The following is a 15,649-nucleotide window of genomic DNA, read 5'->3' on the forward strand; positions in this document are numbered from 1 at the left end:
ACCTAAGGAACTCCCGTTGAAATCATTATCTCACTTCTGCGTTACAGGTGATGTGTCGTTTCTTTGTTTTCTTTTTTAAGCTTTCTAGAAAGACAGAATGGTTAGGCCTAAAATTAGACTACGAAGAGCTGTGTTTTGGATCAAGGTTGTGCGCGTCACGTTTTTTTCCCCTGCTGTGTTCGACTCTTCCGCTCTTATAAGTAGGCAGGATATTGAAATGTACAAGAATTTGCTCTGGGGGTTTTGTTTTTGTAGGGTTGTCCAATGGAATAACACTCAATAAAGTTAGATTGGGATGAAGGCAGTGAACAGTAATTTTTAAAGCAGGTTAAAACTTGTCCACTTCGCCAGAAGGTCTTTGGCTTTTGTAAAACCCACTCATGCTCGTGTATATAGAAGGGCCTTTTTCATGTTCTGTTAGGAGTATGGATTTCAGGCAACTTTTTCACTCTGTCATCCTCGGCTATTAAATATTTTCGAGCTATTTATTAGCCAAGCACACTGATTGACCCTTATTACGGAAAGTGAACCTGTGATAGATGTAGGTCTTAAACCAACTTTCCGATTTGGTAACAGAGGTTGACCTAAATTCAGTGTATTTTGTGTTTTCACTAAATAGCCCATTGTTACCTTTCTCTCCAGCAAGGCTCTGAAAAAAATGACTCCAATACTCAACTTCAATACTGTCATCATTTCTTTATTTTTTTATTTTTTATTTTTTTATTTTTTTTTTTGAGACGGAGTCTCGCTCTGTCGCCCGGGCTGGAGTGCAGTGGCCGGATCTCAGCTCACTGCAAGCTCCACCTCCGGGGTTTACGCCATTCTCCTGCCTCAGCCTCCCAAGTAACTGGGATTACAGGCGCCCGCCATCTCGCCCGGCTAGTTTTTTGTATTTTTTAGTAGAGACGGGGTTTCACCGTGTTCGCCAGGATGGTCTCGATCTCCTGACCTCATGATCCACCCGTCTCGACCTCCCAAAGTGCTGGGATTACAGGCTTGAGCCACCGCGCCCGGCTGTCATCATTTCTTAAATAGTAGTATCAGTTGTCCTTGACTTAATGGGTGTTTTATTGGCCTGAGGGATTAAGGTGTAGAAAGGTTGGAGTTTTGTTGGAGTTTGAAACTTGGTCTGTAGGTGTTGGCTTCTCTGCTAGTTTCTTCTAATCAGCAGATATTTTTATGAAGGAAGAGTTCCTGGGTATTTCACTTCCTTTAGGGCCTTGGTTTATGGTTTACTATCATTCAGAGAGATAACTGGACTCCGTGCTATTTAATACTAACCTTGCAAACCCAAATTCAAAATTAAGTTTGTGGTTCGAGTATACAAGTGATAGGGCTCTCTGATCTTTATGTTAGACAGGTTCCGAAGTAGATGCGGCTAACAATTAATATTTCTTTTTTTTTTTTTTTGAGACGGAGTTTCAGTTGCCCAGGCAGGGGTGCAATGGTGCGATTGCAACCTCCGCTTCCCGGGCTTAAGCGATTCTTCTGCCTCAGCCTGCCGAGTAGCTGGGATTACAGGCACGAGCCACCACGCCCGGCTAATTTTGTATTTTTAGTAGAGATGGGGTTTCTCCATGTTGGTCAGGCTGGTCTCAAACTCCCGACCTCGGGTGGTCTGCCCGCCTCAGCCTCCCAAAATGCTGGGATTACAGGCGTGAGCCACTGCACCCCACCAACAGTTTCTATTTCTTTTCAATTATACTTTTTAAGAGAGACAACTTGGAATTTGTTCAGGTAGCTAAAGATAATCTTTCAATTATACTTTTCTAATATCTAAGAACTTTGTCAAGTAGCCAAGGATAAAATAAGTAGGTATTGTTAGATTCTTCCTATCTTTTATCTATCAAAATTGATTATTATAATAATACTTGAGATAGCATTTTGTTTGGCCTTCTGACTTTTCCACTTTTTTTTTTTTTTTTTTTGAGACGGAGTCTCGCTCTGTCACCCAGGCTGGAGTGCAGTGGCCGGATCTCAGCTCACTGCAAGCTCCGCCTCCCGGGTTCACGCCATTCTCCTGCCTCAGCCTCCCGAGTAGTTGGGACTACAGGCGCCCGCCGCCTCGCCTGGCTAGTTTTTTGTATTTCTTAATAGAGACGGGGTTTCACCGTGTTAGCCAGGATGGTCTCGATCTCCTGACCTCGTGATCCGCCCGTCTCGGCCTCCCAAAGTGCTGGGATTACAGGCTTGAGCCACCGCGCCCGGCCCAACTTTTCCACTTTTGATTACAATTTGAAACTGGGTCATCTTCAAGACTCTAAGTCATAAGGGTTTTGATCAGTTTGTTAGTTAAGCTTCCAGACTAATCAGAGGGAGCGTATTAATTGCAAATTGTGTGTCCGAGCTCTTTCTAGGATCCTTTTTTGTGCCTTAACAGAACAGAATAGGAAAGGAAAAAAAAACCCTCATTGCCCCCCAAAAATAAAATACTGGTTGTTTTCTTCTGTGATCAGAGTTGAGTTTCATCGCTTCTTCCCTTCTAGGGTCACTTGCCTGGTTAAGGGTAGTCAGTCTGAACATTGATTCAGGATTTCAGTGCTCCAGCCTCCTCTCCCTGAGTTACTTCAGAACTTACTCCATGTATCCCATGTGGTTTGGAGCTAGAGTCCTGCGTTTGAATTCTTACTGTTCTGCTTTACCCTGGGCAAGATACACGTTCCTTTCAAGACTTTTCTCATCTGTAAGATGGGGATAATAAAAATAATAATACCAATTTCATAGGAACATTTAGATCAAATGAAGGAATGCAGGTATTCTGTAAGTGTAGTTCTTAATAAACGTCAGTTAATAGCCTATTCTTATATGCTGTAGAGTTGATACTCCTAAATTTAGATTTAATACTGCCTTGTAGGCCGGGTGCGTTGGCTCACACCTGTAATCCCAACGCTTTGGGAGGCTGCAGCGGGCGGATCACTTGGAACTAGAAGTTCGAGACCAGCCTGGCCAACATGGTAAAACCTATATTCTCTACTATTCTTTAGTAGAGAATTTAGTATTCTCTACTAAAAATAAAAATACTAGCCGGACGTGATGGCAGGCGCTAACCCCAGCTACTCGGGAGGCTGAGGCGGGAGAATTGCTTGAACCCAGGAGGCAGAGGCTGCAGTGAGCTGAGATCGTGCCACTGCACTTCAGCCTGGGTGACAGTGAGGGTCCGTCTCAAAAACAAAAATAAAACTGCCATCTAAAAGAACGAAGTTTCTGAGACCATAACTAAAAAATAAAAAATTTTTTTGGTGAATAAAATATAATTTTTCAGAAGAAAAAACATAAAATTGTTTCACCACTGAAATAAAACATAGGGTTTTCGAACACAGATTTCTCAGATTTAAAAATATGCATATTTCCTGTAGAGAAGTTGGGAAGTGGGCAGTGGCTGGTGGTGCCTGTAGTCCCAGCTGCTCGGGAGGCTGAGGATCCTTTGAGTCCAGGAATTTGAGGTCAGCCTGGACAACATAGGGGGACCCCATCTCTTAAATGAGTCAAAAATAAAAGCAGAAAACAATATTAAATAAGAAATTTGGAAAGTAGTAAAAACCATTAAGACAAAAATCACCTTAGTCTCAGCTGGCAGAGAGAACCATTGTAACAAACTGGAACAGTGGTTTTGTCCCTTATTTTACATTTAAATTCTAAAAGCACTCCATGTTTGTTATAAAAGGTTCCAACAAGTCGATTAAATATTTAAAGAGTGAAAATGCCAGCACTTTGGGAGACTGAGGCAGAAGGATTGCCTGAGTCCAAGAGTTGGAGGTCCAGTGAGCTGTGATTGCACCGTTGCATTCCAGCCTGAGTGACAGACACAGCCCTGTCTTATAAAATTCTTAAAAAGTGAAAATTGCTCTCGCTCCACTTTTTAGTCCCACTCCTTAGAAGTGCCTACCCACTGTTAATAGTTTTACTTACTAAGTTAGAAATAAGTCCCTGTTGTGTGTCGGATACTTTTTATGTTGATTTTAAAATAAAAAATCTGATCGTTAACCATATCATTACATATAGTGGCACCTCTACTTTTTAAGTCAAAAGATACTACACTATAGGTAGTACCTTAATTATTTGTGGTCATTTATGTTATTTCTGACTTTGAGTTACTAAAACTAGAGCCTGAATGAACTTCTTATACGTATGTCTTTGTGCACATGCATATGTATGTATTTCCATTAAAACGACTTGTAAGTGTACATTTAAATTTCTTTTTTCCTTTTGAATTGCATTGCAAAAAGACGTTACCAATCTATATTTCCTTATTGAATTGTAGAAGCTCTTCACATGTCATAGATATTAATCTTTTGCCTTCTGTTTAAGATCTTCCTCATTCCACCTTTACAAAAACATTCTTATGTGTTTTCTTCTGGTACTTTTAATAATTGTTGTGTTGGCCGGGGGCGGTGGCTCAAGCCTGTAATCCCAGCACTTTGGGAGGCCAAGACGGGCGGATCACGAGGTCAGGAGATCGAGACCATCCTGGCTAACCCGGTGAAACCCCATCTCTACAAAAAATACAAAAACTAGCCGGGCGAGGTGGCAGGCGCCTGTAGTCCCAGCTACTCGGGAGGCTGAGGCAGGAGAATGGCATAAACCCGGGAGGCGGAGCTTGCAGTGAGCCGAGATCTGGCTCTAGCCTGGGTGATAGAGCGAGACTCCGTCTCAAAAAAATAATAATAATGATAATAATAATTGTTGTCTTTTTTTTTTTTTTTTTGACACAGAGTCTTGCTCTGTCACCTAGGCTGGAGTGCAGTGTTGGATCTCAGCTCACTGCAACCTCTGCCTCCCAGGTTCAAGCGATTCCTCTGCCTCAGCCTCCCAAGTAGCTGGGATCACACCCCGCTGATTTTTTTTTTTTTTTTTTTTTTTAGCAGAGATAGAGTTTTGCCATGTTGGTCAGGCTGGTCTCAAACTCCTGACCTCAGGTGATCTGCCCACCTTGGCTTCCCAAAATGTTGGGATTATAGGCGTGAGCCACCGTGCCCGGCCCATTGTGTTTCAATCTTAATCTTTCTGGAATTTTTTCTGCCTGTTGGGGATAAAAGAGTTTTAAAATAGTTTGCTACAGAAATAAAATACAGGTATAAAAATATTTGGCCGAGTGCAGTGGCTCATGCCTGTAATCCCAGCACTTTGGGAGGCCTAGGTGGGTGGATCACCTGATATCAGGAGTTGGGGACAGCTAACCAACATGGTGAAACCCTGTGTCTACTAAAAACACAAAAAATTGGCCGGGTGTGGTGATGCACACCTGTAGTTCCAGCTACTTGGGAGGCTGAGGCAGGAGAATCGTCTGAGCCCTGGAGGCGGAGGTTGCAGTGAGCCGAGATCCAGCCACTGCACTCCAGCCTGGGTGACAGAATGAGACTCTGTCTCCAAGTAAAAAAAAAAAAAAAAAAAAAAATAGAGGAAGAAGTAACTAGATTGTTTCTGTTCATTGGTATTTTTATTATCTTACTGGACTTCAGTAAAAGTCTGTTTATTTTGTTTTCCAGGTTCATTGTTTTTTTTTTTTTTTTTTGAGACGGAGTCATGCTCTGTCGCCCAGGCTGGAGTGCAGTGGCCGGATCTCAGCTCACTGCAAGCTCCGCCTCCCGGGTTCATGCCATTCTCCTGCCTCAGCCTCCCAAGTAGCTGGGACTACAGGCGCCTGCCACTTCGCCCGGCTAGTTTTTTGTATTTTTTAGTAGAGACGGGGTTTCACCGTGTTAGCCAGGATGGTCTCGATCTCCTGACCTCGTGATCCGCCCGTCTCGGCCTCCCAAAGTGCTGGGATTACAGGTTTGAGCCACCGCGCCCGGCCCATTGTTTTATCTGAGAATAATAGTAACTTCAGCCACTTTTTTATGGTTACAATATTTAACCTTGTTTTTTGTTTGTTTGTTTGTTTGTTTGTTTTCCTGTTTTTTAAAGATGAGGTTTCACCATGTTAGCCAGGATGGTCTTGGTCTCCTGACCTTGTGATCAGCCTGTCTCAGCCTCCCAAAGTGTTGGAATTAAAGCCGTGAGCCACTGTGCCCAGCCGTTAACCGTTTTAGGTCTTTCTTACATTGGTCTGAAATTCCAAGACTGGTTAAATAAGAGAGGTGTCATTGTCTTGAAATGACTTTGGTATTAATATATTTTCAGTTAGGGATGATGGCCGCTGTTGGATTTAGAGAAAGATTATTATTTTATTCTGTTTCTGCTTTACAAAAAATAGGAATGGCTTCTGAATTTTATCAGATGTTATTGTAACATTTAGATGATATGGTTTTCTTCTTTTACCTATCGCTGAAGATATGTAATAGTAAATTTGCTATTAACCAAAGGTATTATAAGACATATATCATGAATAACCAAAATCCCACTCACATTAGTCATGCATACACAGTTTTTTGAAAGGTTAGAGGAGAATCTCAAAAATTTAGTTTGATAAGAATAGGCTGGGCATGGTGGCTCACGCCAGTAATCCCAGCACTTTGGGAGGCCAAGGTGGGCAGATCGCCTGAGGTTCAGAGTTCAAGACTAGCCTGACCAACATATGGAGAAACCCCGTGTCTACTAAAAATGCAAAATTAGCTGGATGTGGTGGCTTGTGCCTGTAATTCCAGCTACTCAGGAGGCTGAGGCAGGAGAATTGCCTGAACCCAGGAGGTGGAGGTTGCGGTGAGCCAAGATCGTGCCATTGCACTCCAGCCTGGGCAACAAGAGTGAAAAAAACTCCATCTCATAAGAAAAAAAAAAAAGGCCTTTATTTAAACTTCTGTAGTTAACTTCTATAACCTATCCAGGAATCCTTATTCGTGAGTCACTTTTGATAATTTTTATTTCCTAGATCGTTTCTTTTAGATTTTCAAATCTGTTACTGTATAGGTGTGTATAATCTTTTGTCATTAAGATCTGTGGTATTTATTTCCATCTTTTATTAGTGATTTCGTTATTTTTCTGAATTTGCCAAATGTTTGTCTACTTAGTGGTTTTTTTTTTTCACTAACCAGCTTTGAGATTTATTTATTCTATTTTTTTTGTTTGTTTGTTTTCTGAATCCCCGTTTCTACTTTTGTCTTTGTTTTGCTCTCCTGCTTTTTTTTGTTGTTGTTAATACTTTAACTAACTTAATGAATTCTTAGTTCCTTTTAGTGTGTTTTCAATTAGCAATAATCGCACCTCGAATAGCCCTCATTGGCTACAATACTGCCACTGTGCAAAGCTAGTTCCTTTTAATGTCTTTTAGTGTAAAAACGTTTAATGTTCTTAATTTGCTTCTGAATGCAGCATTGGCTGCACATTCTAATTTACATGAATGATGTTCTTCTGCTCAGTATTTTCTAAATAGTTGGTGGTTCTGTTTTGATTCCTCTTTGACTCAGGAGGTATTTAGGATAATTCTATTCACTCTTATATTTTCTTTCATTGTTGTCAGCTTCTATAATCTTTTAAAATATCTTTTAAACTTATTGAGGATTTCTTTGTGACTTAAAACATAATCAATTTTAGAAAATGTTCTATGAAAACTTAAAAAGAACATTTCCTGTTGGTAATATACAGTTTTATACATACCTGTTGATTAATGATTAAGATTATTTGTATTACCAATTTTTATAAATAGTTCATATTAAATATAGGACTTAGTCTTTGTTAGTCCTAGTAAGAGCTATAGTCGTTATTAATAATTTTTATTAATTTAAGAATCTTCCTACTCTGTCAAAGACAAAGAGGTAGCATTGTTTCTGAGAAGCTTGTTTTCACGTTGGGACCTTTGAATTTTTATTTCTTCTACCTGAATGTCACTGAGGCCATATTTGAAAGAGATCTTTCATGATCACCTCTGCCTGCCCCCACTGCATCTAACTTCCTGCCCCTCTGTGTGTTTATTTTCCTTTATAGCACTTCCATCTGAAGTTTCTTTTTCATTTATTTGTTTTTTTTAAAATATTTTACAGAGCTTTGAACAAACAGATATAAAATAAGTATGTGTTGGTTGAGTGTCACTCTCTTATTTCTTTTTTTTTTTTTTTTTTTTTTGAGACGGAGTCTCGCTCTGCCGCCCAGGCTGGAGTGCAGTGGCCCGATCTCAGCTCACTGCAAGCTCCGCCTCCTGGGTTTATGCCATTCTCCTGCCTCAGCCTCCTGAGTAGCTGGGACTACAGGCGCCCGCCACCTCGCCCGGCTAGTTTTTTGTATTTTTTAGTAGAGACAGGGTTTCACCGTGTTAGCCAGGATGGTCTCGATCTCCTGACCTCGTGATCCGCCCGTCTCGGCCTCCCAAAGTGCTGGGATTACAGGCTTGAGCCACCGCGCCCGGCCAAGTGTCACTCTCTTATTTCTAACGATTTTTAAAAATTTTTATTCATTTTAATTAATAGACTTTGCAGCATTTTAGGTTCACAGCAAAACTGAGCCTAAGGTACAGCGTTCCCGTATACCCCATGCTCCTCACGCCCCTCTTCTCCAAGCCTCCCCATTGTCAGCATCCTGCGTCACTGTGGTGTATTTGGTAGAGTCAGTGAACCAGCATTCACACATCATTACTGCCCAGAGCCCATAGTTTACGTTAGGGTTTTGTATTGTATTGTAGGGTTAGTATTGTACATTCAGTGGGTTTTGACAAATGTGTAACAACACGTATCCACCAGTATTATACAGAATGATTTCCCAACCTTAAAACTCTCTGCTCCACCTGTTTCCCCCTTTTTTTTTTTTTTTTTTTTTGAGACGGAGTCTCGCTCTGTCGCCCAGGCTGGAGTGCAGTGGCCGGATCTCAGCTCACTGCAAGCTCCGCCTCCCGGGTTCACGCCATTCTCCTGCCTCAGCCTCCCGAGTAGCTGGGACTACAGGCGCCCACCACCTCGCCCGGCTAGTTTTTTGTATTTTTTTAGTAGAGACGGGGTTTCACCGTGTTAGCCAGGATGGTCTCGATCTCCCGACCTCGTGATCCGCCCGTCTCGGCCTCCCAAAGTGCTGGGATTACAGGCTTGAGCCACCGCGCCCGGCCTCCTCTCCCCTTTACTGCAACCCCTGGCAACACTGATCCTTTTCCTGTCTCCATGGCAATGCCTTTCCCAGAATGTTGCACAGTTGGAGTTATACAGTGTGAAGCCTCTTCAGCTTGGCATCTTTCACTTCGCTGTATGCATCTGAGGTTCTTCCCTGTCATTTCATGGCTTGATGGCTCATTTCATTTTAGTGCTGAATAATATTCCATTGTCTGGATGTACATTCACCTATCAAAGGACCAGGTTTGGTGATTATGAATAAAGCTGCTGTAAGCATCGATGTGTGGAGTTTTTGATTGTGGTGTAAAATACATGTAACAGAATTTACCATCTTAACCATTTTGAAGTATACAGTTCAGTGGTACTAAATACATTTATAATGTGCAGTTATCACCACCATCCGTCTCTGAAACTCTCCATCCTGCAAAACTGAAATTCTATACCCATTAAACCATCTCTCCTCATTCTCCTTTCTGTCTGCATGATTTTGACTACTCTTAAGTACCTTATGTAAGTGGAATAATATTTTGTGTTTTTATGACTTATTTCACTAATTCTGAAGGTTCATCTGTGTTGTCACACGTCAGAATTTCTTTTCTTTGGCCAGGTGCAGTGGCTCACGCCTGTAATCCCAGCACTTTGGGAGGCCGAGGTGGGCGGATCATGAGGTCAGGAGATCGAGACCATCCTGGCTAACACAGTGAAACCCCGTTTCTACTAAAAATACAAAAAATTAGCTGGGCGAGGTGGCGGGCGCCTATAGTCCCAGCTACTCAGGAGGCTGAGGCAGGAGAATGGCGGGAACCCGGAAGCGGAGCTTGCAGTGAGCCGAGATTGCGCCACTGCACTCCAGCCCGGGCAACAGAGCGAGACTCCGTCTTAAAAAAAAAAAAAGAATATCTTTTCTTTTTTTTAGGGTGAAGAGTATTCCTGTGTATGTGTTTACCTGATTTTGCTTGTCCATTGATGCATCAGTAGACGCTTGGGTTGCTTCCATATTTTAGGTACTGAGAATAATGCTACTACGAACGTGGGTGTACACACACCTCTTTGAGACCTTGTTTTCCGTTCTTTTGGGGACATACCCAGAATGGAGTTGCTGGGTCATATGATAATGCCATGTTTGATTTTTTGAGGAACCACTGTATTGCTTTCCACAGTGCCTGTATCACTTTACGTTTCCACCAGCAGTGCATAGCAGTTCCAATTTCTCTACATACTTTTTAACACAACTGTTGTTTTTAATAGTAGCCATCCTAATGGGTATAAGGTGGTATCACATTAATTTTGATTTGCATTTCCCCAGCAATTAGTGATGTTGAGCATTTTTTCATGCACTTAGTGACCATTTGTATATCTTTGAAAAAATGTGTGTTCAAGTGCTCATGTGTAGGTTTTCGGGTGGACGTAAGTTTTCAGCTGATTTGGGTGAATACGAAGGAGCCTGATTGTTGGAGTGTATGGTAAGAATGTATTTCCTTTTGTAAGAAACTGTTCAGCTGTCTTCCAAAGTGGCTGTACCACTTTGCATTCCTGCCAGCAGTGGATGTGAGGGTTCCTGTTGCTTCATATCCTTTCCAGCGTGTAATGTTATCATTGTTTTGGATTTTACCCATTCCAATAGGTAGTAGTGTCTCATTGTTTTCTGTTTGTTTTTTGAGGTAGAGTCTTGCTCTGTTGCCCAGGCTGGAATGCAGTGGTGCGATCAGAACTCACTGCAGCCTCGAGCTCCTGGGCTTAAGCAATCGTCTCACCTCAGCCTCCAGAGTAGCCAGGACTACAGGTACGCTACCCTACCTGGCTATTTTTTTTTTTTTTAATGGAGTTTCGCTCTTGACACCCAGGCTGGGGTGCAATGACGCGATCTTAGCTCACTGCAGCCTCCGCTTCCTGGGTTCAAGTGATTCTCGTGCCTTAAACCTCCCAAGTAGCTGGGATTATAGGTGCCTGCCACCACGCCCAGCTAATTTTTTGTGTTTTTTTTGTAGAGATGGGGTTTCAACGTGTTGGCCAGGCTGGTCTCAAACTCCTGACCTCAGGTGATCCATCCACCTCAGCCTCCCAAAGTGCTGGGATTACAGGCGTGAGCCACTGTGCCTGGCCTATACCTGGCTAATTTTTAAAGTCCTTTTGTAGAGACAGTTCACTCTGTTGCCCAGGCTGGTAGATACTTCTTATGCAGATATTTTTTTCCTAAGTCTGTGGCTTAAGTTCTCATTCTCCCAACTCTGATAATTTTTGTCATGTTTTGATTCAGTATTATTTGGTACATGTGTAAATTCTACACCTCTCAAGATCTTCATTATGAATTATACCTCATCCATTCAAATGATTGTCCTATTTAACATTTTTGCATCTTATATTTTGCTTGTCTTAAATTCCTGTGTGTACTTTCTTTTTTGTTCAATAAATTATTCAGCATTATCTTTCCTTACTGTTTTTTGTTGTGTCTTTAAAATTGCATGTAGTTTATTTTTGCTTTATTCCAAAATGAATGCTTAAAACATATTAATGCTTGAAGCATTAAAAATGAATGCTTAAAACCTAAAATAAAGTGTGTTTTTTTTTTAATCCCGAAACATGTTTATTTTAATAAATGCTTTCTGGTATGTTTCTGTTATTTTATTTAATGCTTTCTGTTTTTTAATGATTCATTGTTGCTTTTTTTAAATTGTTGTAAAATATATGTAACATAAAATTACCATCTTAAACATTCTTAAGTGTACAGTTCTTTGGCATTAAGCACTCACATTGTGGTACAACTTTCCCCACCATCTATCTTCAGAATTTTTTTCATCTTCCCCAACTGAAACCCGGTACTCATTAAACACTGAACTCCTCATTCCCTGCCTCCAACCCCTAGTAGCCTATCTCTGACCTATTTTCTGTCTCAATGAACTTGCTTCTTCTAGGTATTTCATATAACTGGAATCATGCAATGTTTGTCCTTTTGTGTCTCGCTCATTATCTCATGTGGCACAGTATTTTCAGGGTTCATCCATTTTGTAGCATATAGTATAGGTTCAGCGTCCCTAATCTGAAAATCCAAAATCTGAAATGCTCCCAAATCCAACAGTTTCTGAGTGCTGACATGACATTACAAATGGTAAATGCCATATATAAGTACTTAATGCAAACTGTGTTTCATGCACAAAATTATTTAAAATATTGGCCAAGTGCAGTGGCTCACTTCTGTAATCCTAGCACTTTGGGAGGGCAAGGTGGGTAGATTGCTTGAGGCCAGGAATTCAAGACCAGCCTGGCCAACATGGTAAAACCCCGTTTTCTACTAAAAATAGAAAGTGAGCAGGGTGTGGTGGTGTGCACCTGTAATCCCAGCTACTTGGGAGGCTGAGGCATGAGAATCTCTTGAACCCAGAAAGCAGAGGTTGCAGTGAACCCAGATCACGCCACTGCACTCCAGCCTGGGTGACAGAGCAAGACTGTCCCCCCAAAAAACACAAAAATTTATATACATATACATAATTACTTTTAGGCTATATATATATAAGGCATTTATGGAACACAAATGAATTTCTTTTATTTTTTTAAAGACACAGTTTCAGTCTTGTTGACGGAAACTGTCAGCAAGACAGTTCGCTCTTGACCTCAGGTGATCTGCCTGCCTCGGCCTCCCATAGTGCTGGGATTACAGGTGTGAGCCACCACACCCAGCCACAAATGAATTTCATATTTAGACTTAGGTCTCATCCCCAAGATATCTCATTATATATATGCAAATATTCCAGTATTAGAAATCTGAAACAGTTCTAGCCCCAAGCATTTTGCGTTTTGGATAAGGGATACTCAACCTGTAGTACTTAATTCCTTTTTAAGGGTGAATAATATTCCATTCTACATATTATACCACTTTTGTTTATCTGTTCACCTATCAATGTTTTCTTTTTTTTTTGCTTTGTAAATTGTATTTGGTTTGCTTTTATCTCAGATATTTGGAATGTATACGTTCTGTTTTTTGTTTTTTGTTTTTTTGTTTTTGTTTTGAGACAGAAGTCTCACTCTGTTGCCCAGGCTGGAGTGCGGTGGCGCGATCTCAGCTCACTGCAAGCTCCGCCTCCCTGGTTCACACCATTCTACTGCCTCAGCCTCCCGAGTAGATGAGACTATAGGCGCCCACCACCGCGCCTGGCTAATTTTTTATATTTTTAATAGAGACGGGGGTTTCACCATGTTCGCCAGGATGGTCTGGATCTCCTGACCTCGTGTTCTGCCCGCCTTGGCCTCCCAAAGTGCTGGGAATGCAGGCATGAGCCACCGTGCCCAGCCTGAGAAAAACATCTTATAATCTTCAGATATAGGAAGGTTGCCTAGTTTGAAGTGCAGTGGTTGCAACCTAAGCTTGCTGCAGTCTTTCAGGCAGTCCTCCCATCTCAGCCGCCTGAGTAGCTGGGACTGTAGGTGCATGCTACCACACCTGCCTCATTTTCTGGGCTCAAGTGTTCCTATCCTCCTGCCCCAGCCTCCCTACGTGCTGGGATTACAGGTGAGAGCCACCACACCTGGCCTAATTATTTCTTTTATCTCGGTAATTACATTTAGTATTAACACAAGTTATTTAAACCTCATTTATGTGAATTCATTGCTCATTGCCAGTTTTCTCATTTTTATATTTAAATTCATTAATGATGTATAGCATCTAGCGTACGTTTTCAGCTAGTATTTTCACTAGGAGTACCTGGAAGCCACATTTAATGATTTAGATTGCTAACTTCCCTCAGAAATTCTGTTGATGTTGTTCTGTCGCCTTGCATTAATCATTTTGTTTTTTTCCTGTGCCTGGATGGTGGTAGGAATTTTCCTTTTTCTTTTTTTTAAAATATTTTGACAGATTCTGACTTGTACATGTTCACTAATGTTGCCTGAAGCATTAGCTCCTTATAATCTTTGTACTTGGTGCTTTTTCAAAAATTTCCAATAATACTTTTGGTGATTACTTTTGTTTCAATTGTTCTGTTTCCTTCCTTGAAAACACGTGTAATTATTAGGCTGGCTCACCATTTCTGTCCCCTACGTGAGCTGCTCAGATGTTTGCGCTTTTTATCACTCATTTGATTTCTCTTTTTCACTTCCAATGTTGGCTTTATTTCTGCTATTGCAATCTTAATTTCTTTGTATCCTTTTAAAATCTATCTCACTTTTCTTAAATGATCTTATCTCATCCTGGTCTCCTCTCTCCACAGGCGACCTGTTTTGTGTAGTTTGCCAAATTGTGACGGGAAGTTCCTGAAGTAATTTACTGTGTAAGTTAGGTTCTGCTTTTGTGGGAAGGGTGATCTTCCTTGTGGTTTTCTTTTGTTGTTAGGATCAGTGCTGGATTTCTTACTGCTTACTTACCATTGAACAGTAACTGTTACGTCTTATCTGATGTGCATTTGTCAGAAATGTGTGTGGGTTTTCCTTGCCTCTACAGGGGACTGGAGTTCTGACGAAACCACTTCTCAGATGTATTGCTGAGGGATAAATACGCAGCTCCCAGCCTGATTTCCAGTGATTAATAGACTTTCCTCTTCATATGGTATTCTGGGCTAAGGTAGTAGGATCTTACCCTACCCTGTTTCTGTCTGTGTGAGTCTGAGCTGATGTATGCGAGTGGCCCTGATTTCTAGCATTTGCTGCTGTTAGGGGTTTTCTGATTCTGATGTTACACCCACAACATAACACTCTCCTTGTTACTTCGCTAAACCTCCCAGGAAGCAGGGTGTCCTTCCGGTTTTCCTGCCCTTACACAGCCCCGCCCCGCTGGAACCTTACCTGCACACCGGCGCAGACACACACTTCCTGGTTCGCTTTCTGGAATTTGCGCCTGGTAGTCTCCCTGAATGTATTTTGAGAGATCAGAGAAGATAAGGAACTGTGGCTGCCACAAAAACTGCGTCTGCTTAGCAAAGGAGTGGCTGACCAATTCTTAATTCCGCCTTAATTCTTCAAAACAGACTCTGAGTCTCCAAATAAAGGGATGGCTAGTGGAGAGAGACAAGGTATCTTCATATGTTCTTTTAGGCAGATGGTTGAACTTTGTTTTATGAGGCAGAGCATGGGTGGGTCACAAGTCTTTTTTCAGTAGGTTGACCTTAAAGCTAGTTGAAATCCTTCAAAGATCTCATATAAATTGTATTGGTGGAGATTTGGGACAGACTACGTTGGTGATTTCTGATTTGATACCATTATTTACTAGAGAAAGCCTGTTTCAATTTTTTGAAACTTAGGTAATCACTTAAGTAGTAACATCAATCTTGACCTTCATCTTTCAATACAAGATTTTACCTCTGATTGATAGATTTTCACTTCGGTAGTAGGAGAATGGTATCTTGTTCCATTTTGCATCTGTTTGATAAATCTAGTGAGGCTGAAAATTTTTCATATATCTATGGACTCTCCTTGCCCATTTTTCCATTTTGAATTGCTATTTGGGGTTCATGGCCAAAATTAGGGAAAACTAGACTTCAGAGTGTTTACGCGTTTCTTCTTCTGACTTTTTGTTTTTGTTTTTGTTTTTTTTTGAGATGGACTTTGGCTCTTCTTACCCAGGCTGGAGTGCAGTGGCACAGTCTCGGCCCTCTGCAACCTGCACCTCCCGGGTTCAAGTGATTCTCCTGCCTCAGCCTACTGGGTAGCTGGGATTATAGGCATGTGCCACCACGCCTGGCTAATTTTGTATT

At 41.4% G+C, this 15,649-nt stretch overlaps 1 protein-coding gene and 1 pseudogene across 2 annotated transcripts in view; one reads left to right on the top strand and one right to left on the bottom strand.

Annotated features, from left to right (window-relative positions):
• Positions 1-15,649, top strand: part of PAK2 (p21 (RAC1) activated kinase 2) — a 92,407-nt gene that overhangs the window by 1,196 nt on the left and 75,562 nt on the right. The window contains exon 1 of one of the 2 annotated variants that reach the window (XM_065539633.2): positions 14,755-14,968. The exons of the other annotated variant lie outside the window; for it this stretch is intronic. The gene's annotated coding sequence lies outside the window, so the exon portion shown is untranslated. Of the gene's footprint in view, positions 1-14,754; positions 14,969-15,649 lie in introns of those variants that run through there. 2 annotated transcript variants of the gene reach the window in all.
• Positions 7,072-7,185, bottom strand: LOC123572149 (U4 spliceosomal RNA; annotated as a pseudogene).

This window comes from Macaca fascicularis, chromosome 2 (assembly GCF_037993035.2).
Source record: "Macaca fascicularis isolate 582-1 chromosome 2, T2T-MFA8v1.1".
Lineage (NCBI taxonomy): Eukaryota > Metazoa > Chordata > Mammalia > Primates > Cercopithecidae > Macaca > Macaca fascicularis.